Source organism: Mustela erminea, chromosome 17 (assembly GCF_009829155.1).
Source record: "Mustela erminea isolate mMusErm1 chromosome 17, mMusErm1.Pri, whole genome shotgun sequence".
NCBI lineage: Eukaryota > Metazoa > Chordata > Mammalia > Carnivora > Mustelidae > Mustela > Mustela erminea.
Window position 1 is genome coordinate 66,950,658 of NC_045630.1, and position 18,672 is coordinate 66,969,329.

The window sequence follows — 18,672 nt, forward strand, 5'->3', positions numbered from 1 at the left end:
TATAGGGACATTCCGATGTTCCGTTTCTTTATGAGGCAGTTTTAGTAAGTTGTGTTTTATAGGAATTTTGGCCATTGGATCTTAGTAACCAAACCTACTGTCCTCAAGTTGTTTAAGTATTTTATTATTATTATTATATTTTAAGTATCTGTAGGAGCTGCAGTGTCCCTGGAAAGTGGTCATTTCCATCATCTCCGTATTGGACACCATGAGCAGTCCCACTGGACAGGCCATCTTTGAGGAAGGATATGCGGGAAAGCCTCACTACCTCACTCCCGGAGCAGAAAAGAGTCTGGCGTTTAACCAGCTGTGCCCTACGGGTGCCCCCAAATAATTTCTTTTACAGAAAACCTCTCAGTTATTTACCCACTTTTTACAGTGAAGACCCAATTTCTTTCTGATGTAAAGTAGGTTCCTGAGAAACACGTTTTTTCCCTCTGCAGCCGAATTTCCCCATCCCTCTCGCGCGCATCGAGCCTCCGCGGGAGGGACCCATTCACACCGCCCCATGCTTCCAGCATCTGCTCGTGATGCTTCCTCTACCCACCGACAGCTCCCATTCCTCCACTCTGCCAAGAGCGATACTACTGTGCCCTGATGAGCCACGAGGACTGTGATAAGCGATGTGTATGTATTCTGCCACTGACCTTTCCAATCGACCTGTGAGCGAGAGACTTTCTCCACGTGAGAGAAGTCCATCCAAGCTCTTTTCCCCACACAACACAACCAGGGAATGATGGAGCTAGAGCTGAGCCAGGCCTATCTGACTCCAGAGCCCTCGCTTTTAACCCCCAGCCATGTCCTTCCCGACACTGCTCATGTCTACAAATCTTCTATCACTTAGCACAAGTTTCATATCCTTTTAAAACCTAATATTAACAACTCTGGAAAGAGCATGTTGGCAAATATGCAGAGAAAGGGGAACCCTTGTACACTGTTGGTGGGAAAGCAAACTGGTGAGCCACTCTCAAAACCTTCCTCAAAAAGTTAAAAAGAGAACTACCCTATGACCCAGCAATAGCACTACTATGTGTTTATCTAAAGATACAAACATAGTGGTTTGAAGGGGCACCTGCACCCCGAAGCTTATGGCAGCAATGGCCATAATCGCTAAAATATAGAGTCCAGATGTCCACTGGCAGATGAATGGATAAAGAAGATGTGATTATATATATATATATATATATATCCCCCAGCCATCAAAAAGAATGAAATCTTGCCATTTGCAGCAATGTAGATTAAACTAGAGTGTATTATGCTAAGTGAAGTAAGTCACTCAGAGAAAGACAAATACCATATGATTTCACTTATATGCAGAATTTAAGAAACAGAATAGATGAACATAGGGGAAGGGAAGGAAAAAGAAATAAGATGAAATCAAAGAGGAGGGAAACTCTAAGAGATTCTTAACTACAGGGGATCTTAATTGAGGGTTGCCGGAGGGGAGATGGTTGGGGGTGGAGTAAATGAGTGATGGGTGTTAAGCAGGACACTCATGATGAAACCGTGTATTGTATGCAAGTGATGAATCACTAAACTCTACCCCTGAAACCAATGCTACACTAGATGTTAACTAACTAGAATTTAAATAAAATCTTGAGGGGAAAAAAATAAAGTCCATATGAAGGTAAGCTTACATATCCTTACTTGATATATCCTAATAAAATTCTTCATCTAATTTATTAGCACATTGTTGACACTCTCATACTTCTGGTGTCAGCTGAATTCCTGTGGTGTAAAACCACAGGAATGTAGTTTTCCCAAAGTCTACACCTTTTTTTTTTTTTTTTTTTTTTGTCTCTTTGGAAAACTAATGTTGGTCTATAAGGCTCCCACCTGTATGGAACTATAAATTCCATATATAAACTTTGACCTCTGGCTTGTTACTTTCAGTTAAAAGCAAAAGAGGGGATGATTATCTACTACATCACACTTGAGATTGTACCATTTTCTTTCCCTCACTCCATATATCTTTTCTGTATTATTCTCTGTTTCATCGTGTTCTTATTCCCCTACAAAATATGACTATCTTGATATCGAATATGGCTACAGGAAAATTAGATGTTATGGACCCATTCGGAAGAGGGGAAGTTGGGGCACCAGCACCAAACAGGAATTCATTTGGACTATCAGGTGACATTCTTTCCTGTCCAACGTGCATTGTTCTTCCGCTAAGCTCTTCTGCCCTGGCATTTGCAATGCGTGTCTCAGTTTTAACATTCTGTGTTCTTTCTTTTGCCCCCAAACAATGCTCTAACACGCAAACAAATTCTGGTGGCAGAAAGGTCATCTGTATGCCTGTGGGCGATTTCTCTACTTTGACTGGAATAAAAATGAGGCTCTGTGGAGCAGAAGAAAGGAGTGACCTGTCCTACGTGCCCGAAACGGACACCTTTAATCTCATCTTTAGAGCGCGGCGCAGGGAAAGTGCATGAACGCATCAGCTTCTGACTCACCTGAGCTCCTACCCTCTGACCCTCAGATTAATGGGACAAGGTGTATGTTCCCACCTCTCTGCCTTTATCTCTGCTACTCCCATTCTTTATTTGATCACTTCATCTCAGATAGACCATCTTCTGGGAAGGCTTCTCTGATGATCCTTCTGGAACGAAAGTTCCTTTACCCTGCTTTATTTGAAGGCTTCACTTTGCTCTCAAGATCTCCCTGATACGATTCCATTCTAAAATGGAGATGAGATTCTTTACTGTTGCTAATATTGAGCTTCCAACCCATCATAAATACCTAATTTTGGGAGATTCTTACCACAAATTACTAAAACCACAATTGATGCACATTTACTTAGCAATAAGGACAAAATGAATTGGAATTTTGAAAAAAGCATAATAATTTACAACTGATGGCAGGGTTTGACCTCAGAGTTGTATTCCCTTTTAGTTTCAGGCGAGGGTTTAAGACTCTTTGGCCCAAGAGAAGAGGCTCTGTGGACCCGAGTCAATGTTTCTGTGTTCCTGAAGTCTTTACGATATCACCTCATGAGCATCAGAAGGGAAAGAAACAAAAGGTAGGGGCGCCTGGGTGGCTCAGTGGGTTAAGCCGCTGCCTTCGGCTCAGGTCATGATCTCGGGGTCCTGGGATCGAGCCCCGCATCGGGCTCTCTGCTCAGCAGGGAGCCTGCTTCCTTCTCTCTCTCTCTGCCTGCCTCTCTTCCTACCTGTGATCTCTCTCTGTCAAATAAATAAATAAAATCTTAACAAAAAAAATTAAAAAAAAAAAGAAACAAAAGGTATTATTGACGCACAAGATGGTAGAAAGTTTGTGCTTGGAATACTCGCTAGCATAGTCTCTCTCCTTCCTCAGCAATGACAAATGTAACAAATTTAAGATTCTGAGTTCAGTTCTAAATTACAGCAAAAACCGTGACCACTTTTATGTAGTACTGTGTCTGTGTGTCTGTGTGTGTGTGGGGGGTGGGAGCATGCGTATCTGTGTGTGTGTCTGTGTGTCTGTCTCTGTGTGTATCTGTGTGTGTGACTGTGTGCCTGTGTATGGCCTGAATAATGTGGCTTCTCTCTGATGATTTCTATGAAGGCCAAATGAAACCATGTAAGTGATGGTATAAGCCCACGGTGCTGTGCACCTGTAGATGCCTCGCAGTGTCTATGGCACTTTTGAGAAGGAACCAGTTGTGTCTTGCACTGTATTTTCTACCTGAAGTTAGAAGCTGTAGCTCTTAGAGATGGTTTCAGGGTGGCAGTAATTACGCAGAACTGCACGAAGTTACCAACGCCCATGTATAGGAAGTCAATTACATTTCTACACGGCACTAACGTTCCTCCTGGTCATTCTTACATCGGCTTTGGATGGGAATGTTTATCCAAGCTGCCCTGAACTATTCTGCTAGGAAACCAGGTTTTGTTGTTTCCTGTGGGTTTTCCTGTTTTCCTTTGTGGAATGTTCTCCCTGCCTAGCCACTGCCTGTCCACACCAGAGTGCTGCGCGCTGTGCTGCCCACGACCTCAACTCGTGGGAGGTGGAGGAGACCTGGGCGAACCGTGAGTGGAGTCAGGGTCGATAGTCAACAGAGGGGACAGACCGCTACGGGAAGGGAGCTGAAAAACAGGGGGGCGTGGAGCTCCGAGGAGATGTGATCAGGGCTGAGAGAGCTCTGTAAGAGGAAAGCAGGAGGCTGGAATGATAAAGGAGATCACACAGGGAAATGTGCACCTGACTGATTGTCCGGGAGAGTGAGATCCTTGGTACCACGAATGCTCCCTGGGTACCGCTGAGTGTGAGCTACAGTGGCTGCCGTGCAGGGGGTCACGTGGTGGTGATGCCCTCCTCTCTCTGGAGTCTGTGTCTCTCCCATGCTCTCAACACGGAAGGGAGACTTGACCTGCATACCTCCTGAGACCCCTGTTTCATGGACCTAACTTCCCTGGGGAGGGCGAGTTTCTCTTCTTCGGAGGGCAGAGATCTCTCTGTATTCTCCTGACAGACCGCCGACCACTTTCTGCTCTGAGAGGGAGTGTCAGAGAGCACACTGTCCCCTGAGACAGCTCATTCTACTCTTAACAGCTCTAGTAACTAAATCATTCTTCTTTCTAGAAAATTCAAAGTTTAAATTCAAAGACTGTCTGTTATTTTTAGCCCAGAACTACTCATTTTTAAAGAATATTTTATTTATTTACTTGAGAGAGAGCATGAGGGGGGAGAGAGTCAGAGGGACAAGCAGACTCCCCACTAAGCAGGGACCCTGATGCAGAATTCTGGGACTCCAAGATCATGACCTGAGCTGAAGGCAGTCGCTTAACCAACTGAGCCACCCAGACACCCAGGACTACTCATTTCTATCAGAAACAACATTGAATAACTTCTCACCCCTTCTGTGCGAGAGTATCTCAAATAATTGACCATGACCATCTTGGCATTTTAAAAATCATGACAGGACTTTGGTGTTTCATGATGAAGTAGAACTTGGCCATTGGCCTGGGGCACCCAAGCCGGATTTTACAACTGCATGACCTTGGTGAGAAGCCAGCGCGTCACCCATCCACCTATCCATGAGTCCTTTCAGTAAATACGCATTGAGCTCCTAAGAGACAACAGGAAATTTTCTACTGGTGTGAAATGGCAGCAACAATACCGTGCTCATGGGGACATGTAACGAAGAGAAAAACGAGGTGTGTAAAGAAAGAACACTGGTCCTGGAGTTCTCCCCTTCCCGACCTTAGATGCTCAATAAATGCAAATAACATTATTGTCATTGTCATTTTACAGGCAGATAGGAGTTTGTGTGTCTTCTCTGATGTACAGTGTTTTATGGTTTATGATGACCTCATTGACAGAAATCTCAGAAGCACCTTATAAAGAAAAGTCTCTATTCACATCAGTCATCCGTAGTAATGCAATCCCACCAACAGGAATGGCTTGATTATTACCCTTTAAAAATCAGTTAAGTAAAATATTTCCACATTTTAATCAGTTAAGTAAAATGTTTCCACAACAATAGAATGTAGAGATCTCAAAGATAAAGTTTGGTTGCATAATATTTCAGAAGGGCAGCTGATTATTTTTCCCTCCAGTGTGATGCCTTGTAGACCACCATCCCTTGTTCCGTGTTTGTTCGTGCCCTTCTGTGCTCCTGGTTTGAAGGGAGACACGGCAGAACAAATAAAAGGTACAGGTGGTCTGCTTTCAGTTCTGAATACAAAAGCATCAAGAACCCACATCATAGACAAAATCTTTGGCAGAACCCAGGAAGAATAAGAATACAGATTCTTGGAACTAACAACAAAATAAAATACACATTTTTTAAACTGAGAAAGCCAGTATACCAGCAGTCTGTCTTTAGCGGGATGTATGGGGTGGTGGAGGCTGGCAGCTTGAGTCAGAGAGCAGCGTGGGTGTGGGTTGGAAACTCAATTATAGGACAGTGACTTAGCGCCCCTCATGCCTGTCTCTCAAGTCCCCTGCCAGTTCACTCCAGACACAGGCTTCTGTGCCCTGCATGGAGGTAACTGCAGCGTTGATAGCATTGCCCAGCAGAACATGGTCTGGGACAGGATTTAATGCACACAGGAGTGAACTCACTCTTCACATGGCTTCTGTTGCCTCTGAACAAAGTATCTATAATCTGAATTTATTTCTAATAGGGAAGAAAACCGTAGATTTATTTTAGTTGTGACAAATCCCCTACCAGAAATTAAAGAGGCCAATGAAAGGAGGCAGTAAGAAGATCTGAGCTGGGTCTTTGGGGTGGCTCAGTCGATTACGTGTCTGACTCTTGATTTGGACTCAGGTCATGATCTCCGCTTGAGTCAGCCTTCACACGCAGTGGAGTCAGCTTGGGGATTTTCTCTCCCTCTGCGCCTCCCCCTGCTTGCACACACCCTTTCTCTAAAATAAATAAGTAAATTAAAAAAAAAAAAAAAAGGCTCTGAGTTATTCTGGGTGGGGCATCAGGAAGGACTTAACCCAAAATGGATTGGGTCAGCATTGGAAAAGACTGAGACAAAGAGCAGACAAGAGAAAGGGATTCCAAACAGAAGAAAAGTAGTAAGGGAGCACATGTCAAAAGTCATGGTGTGGGAGCAGGAAGAGTACAGCATAAGTGGGAAGCGTGTGGGTGGGCAGAAGTGAGAGGTGGGAGTGGGCACTGGAACACAAAGAATGAGCCGTCATCTGTGGCCACCTCTACGTGTCGCGTGTCTGGCCATCTCCCCACAGCTTCCCTCTGAACTTGGACCAACCAAAGGCAAGAATCGTCTTGAGATCAGGAGTCACTTAATAAACATATACCTTGTAAAGAGCAAAAGTTGTAGGATCTGGTGGTGTGTCCAGCTGCATGTTTGATAAAAGAACAAGAGATGGGGTAAAGGAATTATATTCAGTTTAAGACTGATGAGAAGCTCTTTCAGGATGTGATCGCACCTGTAATTAATTTCAGGGAGGTGTAAGGAGCAGGGACAGAGAGTGGGAGCTTTGTTGAAGCAGGTCATGTGTGGGGTTTGTGTAAGTATCTGACAGGACGGGGGGAGGTGACCTAGCTGGGAATGCACGGATTGCCACCATCCCCAGAGGCTGGCTCTGCTCCTGGGACGGACTCCGTTGTTCTGTCACGTTTGTATGATAGTGTCTGCTATTGTTTGGAGGAAGTAGATTTTTCCCCTACTAATGGTTTTCAATACAAGATGACACTTACTTGTCCTTTATTAGCTGTGCTGACTCATCTGTTAGTACTCAATATTTATTTCTTCATTGAGTAAATATACTTATTGAGAGTCCCTAGGAGGCAGGCACGGAACTAGACTCTGGGTTTCTTTGCTCTGGCAACCCTACCAAGGCAATAAACTGGATGTCGGACCCCGTTCTCTGTGTCCGTGTGCCACCATCATTCTCTTGATGGACTTCTCCTTGCTCCCAAGAGCAGGATCGAGTATTGATGGAATGGGATTGCTTTAGTGGCTTTACATGTTTTGTTGTACAAGTATTAGTACGTTCGATTTGGGGTCATAACCTAGACCCCGCTGAGCCATCTACATCATATACTACGTATAGTGTATGAATTAAATACCCCTTCTTAAGTTACCCAAAATATGAATTCCAAACCCTATGGAACCCTAATGGCTTCAGGGAGGTGTCCCCAACCTACAGCAAAGGAAAACTAATTTTGAAAAACTGGAGTTTTATATCTAGCCAAAATTTTATTTTAATGTGAGGACCTAAAAAGTGATTGTCTGGTATTAACCAGCACAGCTAACAACCAGGAGATTTTGGGGGGGGGGGGAGACACCCACCAAAACACTATTTTGGAAATCACATTTAATAAGAAAACACGTAAATAAAGCCAGGAAATGATTCGGGGTAAAAGGTAGGTAAGAACGAACAACTTTAGTTAGGTCTGTCCCTGTCTCAAACAAACCACACCCAGACTGAAGAGAAACGAAATGGAGAGAAGATGACCCGGCGCTGAGGACTGAGGGGAGGACGCTCATGAGCTCCCCAAGCCACCTGTCCTTAGGGGACGAAGGGAACATCATCCCCTTAGGGGAACGCATGTTAAAATGTTGACAAAAAAGGAAAGTAAGAAGCATAGAATAAAGGTACGAATTGAAATAAGGATTTCCACAGAGACTGCATCATTAACTAAGTAGATTCAAAATGAAAACTTAATAGGGGGCACCTGGGAGGCTCAGTTGGTTGACCGTCTGTCTGACTTGATTTTGGCTCAGGTCATGATCTCAGGGTCGCGCAATCCAGCCTGCGTCAGGCTCCGCACTGGGCATGGGGTCTGCTTGAGGTTCTCTCTCTCTCTCTCTCTCTCTCTCCCACTGCCTCTCACTCCACTCATGTTCTCTCCCTTTCTCTCTCAAAAAATAAATAAGCAAATAAATAAAACACATAAAGGGCAAAACCGGAAGACACGAAGTACTTTCTCTTCATCTACCTGTATGTTGTTGACAAAAGGTCTTTTCAGTGTTGAAGAAGAGTTGGGGGCGTTTTGTCACACGAACTGTGATCTAATCGGACAAGTTTATCTCAGTCGTTAATTAGAAATTGACTGGAAGACAGAGAATCTCGGCAGAAGTGGGATTTCATTGCTGAAGGTCAGCGGGATGCCCACCCCTCGGGGCCACTTGGCCGTGTGTGGGGCTGGAGCTGCAGCTGGGGGGAGAGATGCCCAGAGATAACCAGGACACTCCTCTGCCTGACAGGGCGAAGCTTGGGTACCAGACATCTCTGCTCATCTGCCTGTGAATCACCTATCTTCGGGACCTCAGACCTCTGCCCCCTGCTTGGCTCAGAACGGTCTACGGGCCTCCGGCTGCCTCTGTGGCTCGTTTCTTGGTGGGGTCCTCACACTCTGCACCTAAAGTTGTTCTGCTCCCGTTAATCTGTCTTTTGATTACAGGGGTCCTCAGCCTAAAAATTTGAAGACCCTGAAATGTACAATAGTTGTAATTATGTATTTCCTAATAGTAATAAAAATCTATTATTTGTTATCATTTTATAGTCCTTCATATTACTAAAAATAGCTATAGCTTATTTTTCTCTCTCTATATGCATATATAAATACACACATATATATACGTGCAATATTTATATTAGAAATTGGGAAAACTGAATGGAAAATTGGACAAAGTCCTCGTTACGTTTCAAGATTTTAGCATTTTTCACTTATTAAACAGACAAAATAAAGAAAAAAAATCTCAGAAAATATTTTTTTAAGCTGACCCCAGACTTAAAGAGGTTAAATGAAAAACTTCATGTACTACTTGGGAAATTCTAAAACCTACATTTCAATGTTCTCTTCCTCTCGAGCACACCTGGAACCGTTGTGTACCAGGCTCTGCAGAAAGACTAAAGCGTTTCACAATGTAGATAACAGATTAACTCCCGCCACTTCCTTCCTGCAAACCTTCAGCAGACTTGCCTCTGCCTCTGAGGAGCCCGGGGAGCCTGTCTGCCATGACCTGAAATGCTGTCCGCCACCCGTGGTAGCGCGGCCCAGCGGCACTTAGGACAACACTACGACGCTATGCGCTTGAGTGAGCGTGCCCGTGAACTTGCGAAGCATTCTGCTGTGTGTGTGTGCGCGTGTGTTCTCTTGTTTTGTGAAACTGGGATAATCCCACAGAATATAGTTTGTGTCCAGATGTGTTTTCTTACTTCACATCACTGCCTAATCCTTTTCTCTTCCCACCCCGCTGTGCCCTACCCCAGCGCCCACCCCAGCCGGCAAGTTCCCTGGGCCTCCTCCAGGCAAGAAAGCTAAAGCCTGCTTCTCCACATCAGCACGCTGCCCCCAGGATGGATTCTAAAATCCGCAACAGCCAAATGCTGTCTTCAGGCCTCAGTGGTGGTACAGTACAGGGTAACTCTTCTATTCGCAGGTACATGAAGGATTAGGATGAAACCACTGCGGTTTCCACTTTCCTGAACACAGTCGGTCCTCTCTCCCCCACTCCAAGAACCAGACCGAATTCTGCCCCTTGTGAACTTAGGGTGACGAGCTAAGCACTGGGTTCCTTCCATTTGGAGAATGTCCCAGGGCACAACCAAGGCTAATCCACTACCCTGGTATGTAGCTCTTGAGGCCTCCAGGAAAAATAAAGAATCACCGCTTGTAGCAGCGAGAGAGAAATCAGTAAAGATCTCACACTCAGACCTACAGGATGTTAGGGTCGCCTGAAGGGCAGAGGAGAATGAAATGTTTGAAAGATGACAAGGCAAAGGCAACAGCTAGAGCCACTGGACGAGGGCCGGCTGTGTCCAGCTTTGCTGTCCTTCAGGCCGGGAGTGTGTCCCTATGAAATCATTCGAAACTCCTCCTGCCATCAACATCTATGACTTTCGGTTTCATCAGCCAGAGAAACTGAACAGTTTTCTTCCTGTAAACATCTGAGTCACAAAGAAAAATTACAGCCAAGTTTTTTTTTTTCTTAATTTTTTGTTGTTGTTGTTGTTATTGTTAAAAAAAAAAATGTCTGTAGCTGCAGGGGTTGCAGCCCTGAACTTTTCTTACCCGGTGGGCAGACTTAAGCGTGGATCAGCGGATGCCAACACCCTTAACCGGGCTCCAGTTTCAAAGGGGGCCTTGAGTCCCCCAGACACTTCTCCCCCTTTCTTTCTCCTTCGAGCCCCGAGCCCCGGTGGCAGCGGGAGAGGACGGTAGAGGCCTGTCGTTACCAGCACTTGAGTGCACCTCCTGGATGGAGGCAGGTCCTTTGATTTCAATGCCGCGGACACACAGACCAGGGGCCTGATGAAGGGACAGAATCCTCACGAGCACGGGGATCCTTCCTGGAGCATTTGTAGATGAACCGGGCACTGCGCTTCTCCCCACCCCTGCCTGGGATCCTTGCCTTCAGCGACTGGATGGATTCCAGTTTTAGTCTTGCCTTTCTCAGTTATAGAGAGAACAACTGTATAAAGTGTGTAATCGGCTTCTGTAAATATGATAATGGAGACTTCCAGAATTTGAAAAAACACCAACCTCTAAAAGGGTTGAAGTCCTTAAAAATGCTTTTCCTTGTTTTTTTGTTTTTTTGTTTTTTTTTTTTTTTTTTTTTTTTTCTATGAAGGGCACGGGAGACACCCTGGAGAATCTCAAGATGTCAAATAAATGGAAGGAACCCGGAGGCAGTATTGCTGTAACCTGCTCTGTGGTCTTCAGGGAGGAGGGGGCCCTGGCTGGAAGGGAGGGGCTCGGAGACCAGCCGCATTTGGCATATGATGTGAAGGCATCTAAAGGAGAAAAAACCTACTGCACGGATCTGCACGAGGGGGATGGAGAAGTTGCAGCCTGAATTTGGAAACCGTCTGGATAATTCCACCAAAGCAGCAGTAAGGCAGCAAAAACCTAGGAAGACCTGCCAGGGAGACCCAGACCTCTGTGGGTTTGCACGGTTCCTTAGGGCAGACTTCAACCCTGCTGAGATGGGTGCATCGGGCTGGTCTTCCGGTAAGGATAGAGAGGAGCCCTAGGGGGCCTATCCTCAGCAGTTAGAGCATTGCTCTGTATGAAGGATCTCCTGAGAGACTGCACACAGAATAATAAAGGTAAAGTGGAGGGACTATCCCAGGAGACCAACATGGCAGGGTCAAGAAGCTGCTGATTATGCAAGAGTCAGCTGAGATGACAGCAGCGTGCAAATAGTTTTATGAATTGAAATATTCCTTCCAACTCTAATTAAGCAGCGGCAACAGTCCTGAATGTTTAATCACTTGCTTAACTGTTGAATGTACTTCCAACCCAGGCAATAGCAGCCAGTCTATTTCTTATTCTGACAGCACGTCACAACCAGAATCCAAGCTTGGTTGGAAATGCATTATTTAAATGAAAATAAATTGACTATTGATACAATTCAGTTGGGCTTGAGAAGATTGTATCTCACAGACACAAATATCGACTGTTCTTCTTTTGTCATTGATCATTGTGGCAAAAAATAGATAATCATTGCTGATTAAATGCCAGGGTTGCCTAATGAATCTTTTTCTGTAGAACTTTCCGGGAGATATCTTGAGAGAATGTGTATTCAGAGGCCTCCAATCCATACCCTGCCAAGTGGGAAGACTTCACCACCATCGCGAGAGTGTCAGAAGATAGTCCTGGTTTTTTATATTCAATGACCCGCCAAAGCTCCCTCTGGCAAGTCAAGACTTCTAATTCCATGTGTTGGAGAAGACAACTGAGCAAGCATTGGACAGCTTGCCGTATTAACTTGAACAACCCGTTCACAATTGTCCCTGAAGTTTATAATATTGATCTTGGAAATCTTGTTGGCTCTCTAGAGAAAAGAATAATACATTTAAATAGACTTTTAACCACTTAAGTGGCCAAGGAAAATAAAAACAGTAAAATAAATAAATAAATAAAGGAAAGAAAGAAAAAAAAAAAGAAAAAGAAAGCCTACCTTGCATAGCCTTGAAATTGGAGACTGAAGACCACGGCAAGACACAAACAGCAACTGCTTTTCCTTGTCAGGAGCGTGCACGGGGCTGAGAGGCCCACTCGCAGTGTCCATTTCCAACCAACGAGCGCCGTGTTGCAAGGCCTGAGAAAGACGCGCCGGCAGCCCCCCTGCGGCCCCGAGTGCCTCAGTCTCAGGGCTGTTCTTACAGCCGTGGCCTTGAGCGTGAGTGGACGGGACTTCTCAAGGCCGCAGCTGTCGGAGCCGGCGTGCCCCCAGACAGCCCGGGAGCAGACCGGCTCGCCTTCCTCGTGCTTTGTCCACGGTGGCCTCGGCTCACGCGGGCTGCTTCAGGAGGCTTTAGGAAGGGAAAGTCGCCTCATCTTCAGAAGGAAGCGTGAGCAGCAAGGATGGGAAATAAGTCCACGGAGACGGGGGGCCACCTCCTCAGACCAGAGATACTTGGGAGTGCTGTGAGCTTGGGGTGCCCGGGGGTGTGGTCTGTTCAGCATCCGACTCTTGGTTTCAGCTCAGGCTGGGATCTCAGGGTCCTGAGATCGAGCCCCGCGCTGGGCTCTGCGCTCAACATGGGTCTGTCTGACTGAGATTCTCTCTCTCTCCCTCTGCCCCTCCTGCTCATTCTCTCTCTCTCTCTCTCTAATAAATGAATCTTCAGGAAAAGAAAAAAAAAAAGAGTGGTGGGAGCTGGAGACCACTAGGGGCAGTCACCTGTGTGATTGGACCTTACTTGTGTCTGACTGCTCACCGATGTGACCCATCTACCAGAACCCAGGAAAGCACTTTCCCAGGGAAGTGAATGAGCAGTACTGACTTCTATATGAAAGTAACAGGAGTAACAGTGGAATGCAGCCTGGAGGAAATTGTACAGCTCCTCGGGGCGAGGGAGTAGGACAGTGGAGAAAGTCAGTTCGTGCGCGACAGACGTAACTGTAACACAGGGTTTGAAAAGTCATACTCTGTGAGATAACCATCGTTCCAAATGCACTTCAAGACATCTATGCATTTTACATTCTACTCCTTAAATCTTTTGCTCCCTCTCCAGTGCACTCATAAGATGATCATAAGGTCTTAAAAAATAAAATGGGCTACAGATGATTGATTAATGTAGGATGCCATTTTCGTAAAAAGTTATGTGTATCCTATGCCGTGAGAATTGGAAAGGGCGCACATGAGGTTACCCAGATGTTGGGATTTCAGGTAAGTTACATTTTGCTTCAGTGACTTGTGGTCTGGATTTTGTCATTTTTTGCTAAGATAAGAAAGAAAGTTAAAAAAAAGAAAAAGAAGGAAAGATAAAAGATTGTAGCTGATACAGTTTTGCCATTCTGGCCCCCGTAAGCTTGCCCCCTTTTCTTGTATGGAATATAATTCTCTTCTCCTACACGAGGGGTCATTGGTATTTCCATGACCTTTTAGACCAGCTTTCACATTTATGGGACAGAGCAAGAGTCTGGCAAATCCAGGTTTCAGGGCAATATAATCAGAACTAATAAAATCATGCAAGTATAAAATGCAGCTTACTCTTTTTCATTTCCAGGTGTTTGTGTATGGTTTTCCTTCTGCTTACATTTCCCTAGACCCTTAGATGCTTGGCTTTTCCCCTGTACTTTTGTATATGTCTCTGGGTATGTGGATGGACATCTTTGATCTCAGCTTCTATATTACTTCTTGCCTCAATTAGATGACTCTCGTCTATGCTCCATTGGACCCTGTGAAATTCTTAGTTTGGTACGTGGTGCTATTTTGTTGGGCAACTGTATTTATTGAGAGCACACTCTGAGGAGGTCCTGAGTTAGTCACTTGGATAAACCTACCTTAAAAGACAGAAAGGGCACGTCTACTCTTGAAGCTTATAATGCGGGTGAAATGACAACTGATAATTACAGTTGTCACAAGTGGTAGAAAAGGGGAAAAAAAGATCCAATGCCAGTAAACACAAAGAAGACTTCTCCTAGCCTAAGATGGGACCTACAAGAGGATTTCCTGGGAAGGAGACACTAAATTGGGAACCAGGGGATGAAAAAGGTTGTGTGAGTCCTTCAGTAGAAGGAAGTAGTGTATTGAAGAGTCTCTGGGTAGAAAGCAAAGAGAAAGCCCTCGAAAGACTGAGTCAGTAGACAATGAACCCAGTGCGGTGTTCACATGTATTCTTGTGAAAGCTGCATAGTTCTCTCCTTCTGCCAGGAAAGCAAAAGACAGAAAACTTCTTGAGGTCAGAAATGTCAAATTCGCGAAGGGATGATACTCAGTGTATGCGTTTGATTAAAGTGACAGAGTTATTTTTGTGGAAGACAAAATGAGATGCTATTTTAAGACTCAAACACAATAATATGGGGTTTTTTTTTGACTTTAAAAAAAAATTTCTTTTCAGCATAACAGAATTCATTGTTTTTGCACCACACCCAGTGCTCCGTGCAATCCGTGCCCTTCTTAATACCCACCACCTGGCTCCCCCAATCTCCCACCCCCCCGCCCCTTCAAAACCCTCAGGGTGTTTTTCAGAGTCCATAGTCTCTCATGGTTCACCTCCCCTTCCAATTTCCCTCAACTCCCTTCTCCTCTCCATCTCCCCATGTCCTCCATGCTATTTGCTATGCTCCACAAATAAGTGAAACCATATGATAATTGACTCTCTCTGCTTGACTTATTTCACTCAGCATAATCTCTTCCAGTCCCGTCCATGTTGCTACAAAAGGTGGGTATTCGTCCTTTCTGATGGAGGCATAATACCCCATAGTGTATATGGACCACATCTTCCTTATCCATTCGTCCGTTGAAGGGCATCTTGGTTCTTTCCACAGTTTGGCAACCGTGGCCATTGCTGCTATAAACATTGGGGTACAGATGGCCTTTTCTTTTCAAAGATACATCTGTATCTTTGGGGTAAATACTCAGGAGTGCAATTGCAGGGTCATAGGGAAGTTCTATTTTTAATTTCTTGAGGAATCTCCACACTGTTTTCCAAAGTGGCTGTACCAGCTTGCATTCCCACCAACAGTGTAAGAGGGTTCCACTTTCTCCACATCCTCTCCAACACACGTTGTTTCCTGTCTTGCTAATTTTGGCCATTCTAACTGGTGTAAGGTAGTATGTCAATGTGGTTTTAATTTGAATCTCCCTGATGGCTAGTGATGATGAACATTTTTTCATGTGTCTGATAGCCATTGTATGTCTTCATTGGAGAAGTGTTTGTTCATATCTTCTGCCCATTTTTTTATACAATTGTCTGTTTTGTGTGTGTTGAGTTTGAGGAGTTCTTTATAGATCCTGGATATCAACCTTTTGTCTGTACTGTCATTTGCAAATATCTTCCTTCATTCCGTGGGTTGCCTCTTTGTTTTCTTGACTGTTTCCTTTGCTGTGCAGAAGCTTTTGATCTTGATGAAGTCCCAAAAGTCCGTTTTTGCTTTTGTTTCCTTTGCCTTTGGAGACATATCTTGAAAGAAGTTACTGTGGCTGATATCGAAGAGATTACTGCCTATGTTCTTCTCTAGGATTCTGATGGATTCCTGTCTCACATTGAGGTCTTTTATCCATTTCAAGTTTATCTTTATCAAAAATGGAGCAAAGGAAGAACAAGAAGAAAATATCTTATTTAAGAGAAAATGCCCTTTTGTACATTTGATCTTTAACCTGGATCTTTCTCTACGAAATCCCTAATGGTCTTACCGCATGGAGCTTTGTATAGGTGCCTAGACCTTGAGATAGTCTTTAGAAATGGCAGAAATCGCTATTTGCTTTTAAGAGTAGAAAGCTAAATTAGTGAAAACCTCTGGAAACTGAAGTACAGAATGTTAAAATCTTGTGAAATCCTGAGAGAATGAAGTATTTTGAAAAATTACAATGGAAAATCATACTAGTTGGACTGATTTAAAAGTCGGCTTGTGCTGGCTCTGTCATAGAGTGCCATGAGATTGTTTTCTCCCAGAAAAAGAGTTTTGGTCTTTTAGTTTTGATCTTTTAGGAGGTGATTTGGAGACTGCATCCACCAATGTTCACAGTTTTAGATATTATTAGGAAAACCCCAATTTCCTTCCTGCAAGTATCTTATTCAAAATGAATGAAATGGTAGCAGAAATACCCTCTTTTGTCTTGAAACATATTCATAGCTGAAAAGAGTTACACCATTAGACCTTTCTCATCCAGGAACCTTAATATGAGTCAGTGGAAATCAAGTCCCTTATATTAGACCCAAATGGGAAGGTGAGTCACCCAATTGCTTGTCTCTCCTTCCTTGTTCTCAGAGTGCCTGTGGCAGGAGGAGATCTTGGGAGAAGCATGTGTCATCATCCTCCCTTGATGGTACCTCCTGGGTAGAGGAAGGTCTGCTCTGAACTCCTTGAGGTTTCAGTAATGTGTGACACATTCTCCTAATTATTAACAGCTGGCATTCCTGGAAACTAACAGAGGCACAGCACCAAGAACATGTGAACCTTCCTGGAATATTTATAAATGTCTTTTTCAGTGGATGCCTTCTTGACTATGCCTAGGATCCATTATTTCAGTGATTGAATTTCATTATTAGCCTTGCTTTTCTCAATTACACACAGAAAACACAAGTGAGTAATGAGCTTCATATGACCACAACAATAAAGCTTTCATATTCCCAAAGAGCACTGAGCTTGTGAGAGGGCTGAGGCTCTGATAAACACTTTACTTCTCTGTCAGGGATAAGGAATGCACTTTGGTGAACAGGAAGCCAAGAAGTCCAGTGAACGGAACCCACTGGGACCCACAGGGATGAGGTCACGACTGGAAATAGGGTCCCCACATGACAGCTAATCACAGAGATTGCAGTCATCTGAAGGAAGAGATGGATTGTGTTAATTCAGGCTCATGACATGGAAGAGAAGACGAAGTTGTATTTGCAAACTGTTTTACTTTACTAGAGTGTGGATAAGTCAGCAGAAATCGAGGGCGATCGGCATGAGTCCTACAAAAGTCTGTGGGTTTTCATGATTCTTTATCACAGACTTTAGTATTCCTTATGAGGATGCACTGGGCCAGTCGTAAGAGTAGAGAGGAATAGGGCTATCTGGTAGCTCAGTGTGTTAAGCGTCTGACCCTTGATTTGAGCTCAGGTTATGATCTCAGGGTCATGAGATTGAGCCCTGAATAGGGCTCCAAAGTCAGTGAGGGGTCTGCTCGAGATTCTCTCTCCATCTCCACCTGCCTCTCTGCACTGCTCCCCCACCCCTGTTCTCTCTCCAAAACATACAGATCTTAAAAAAAAAAAAAAAAAAAAAAAAAAAAAAAGTAGAGTAGAGAGGAACATTGAGGACCTCAGAGAGGGTCCAGTGGAAAGACCTATTCAGTCAGGTTGAGGCTTGGTTTCAGTCTTGGCAGGATGGGTCTGGAGCTGTCCACTCTGCTGCTTACCCCTAATGTGCAGCCTCCTTGTCTGGTTAGTTGGTTGCCCAGATTGGAAAGAGAAGTCTTACTGGGGTAACACTCACCAGCCAGCACTGTGTCATCCTTCTGCTCTGGGCTCAACCCCACAGCAGCTGCTGGGCCTCCCTTGATCCCAGCCCCAGTGAGGGCAGCCAGGGCTCAGCCAGTCAGTGAGGCCCCCTGTGCAGAGCTCTTGTCTCTCCGGATGCCAGCTGTGTAGGTGCCACGCAAAGTGATGTTTACCGAGTGGCCGGCGTGGCTCCCAGGCTCGGCTCTGACACCTGCTCCCTGGCTGCGGTCAGGAACCCCTCCCAGGTAAGCCCCTCCCCCCCGGGGCCTCTGGGGTACTTACTTGCTGAGTCTGCTTTCTCTCACCCCATCCCAGGATAGAGTCACGCTGTTGCTTCTGGGGGGTAGGCTTCTCGGCAATCCCCTGAACCCGAGTCAACTGTGTACTTATATATGGATTTTAGGAATTTAATTTTTTTAGGTGATATGTGCCGGCACTTAGAGTAGATGCCTGTCACTATTTTATAACTTTTTGTTCTTTGCATGTCCCTCCTTGGGTCACATGGTCTGGAATCCACACACTTAAAATGTGAGAATTAAGAAACCACCACTGAAGGGAGATAGCGTGGTGTGTCCCCAGATCGGGGGAGGGGACCCGGCACGTCACCGCGGCTGGAGAGGGGGAAGCGTCTTGAAAATATTGGCCTCTCTGTGTAAAACAGCGATCATGCTTCTTCCAGAGAAACCAGTGACACAGATGCTCCCCTTCAGAGAGCATAAGTGCAGAAAGGAGTTATTTTTTGCGGGGGGAGGAAACAGACTCAACTTTTCTCCAGGGCCCAGGATTCACTGATCTTCAGATAGGCTGTGGGACCAA

At 44.9% G+C, this 18,672-nt stretch overlaps 1 long non-coding RNA gene across 2 annotated transcripts; it reads left to right on the forward strand.

The window, feature by feature from the left end:
* The first annotated feature begins 10,440 nt into the window (after nt 1-10,440).
* On the forward strand, nt 10,441-17,557 carry LOC116575746. Of its 2 annotated transcripts, none has more exons than XR_004279934.1 (3): nt 10,441-10,912; nt 11,046-12,685; nt 17,546-17,557. It is a non-coding gene; the product is annotated as an uncharacterized LOC116575746 (long non-coding RNA). The 2 variants fall into 2 exon arrangements; XR_004279933.1 differs by lacking the exon at nt 17,546-17,557 and having other exon boundaries at nt 11,046-11,307; nt 11,966-12,938.
* Nucleotides 17,558-18,672: the final 1,115 nt, after the last annotated feature.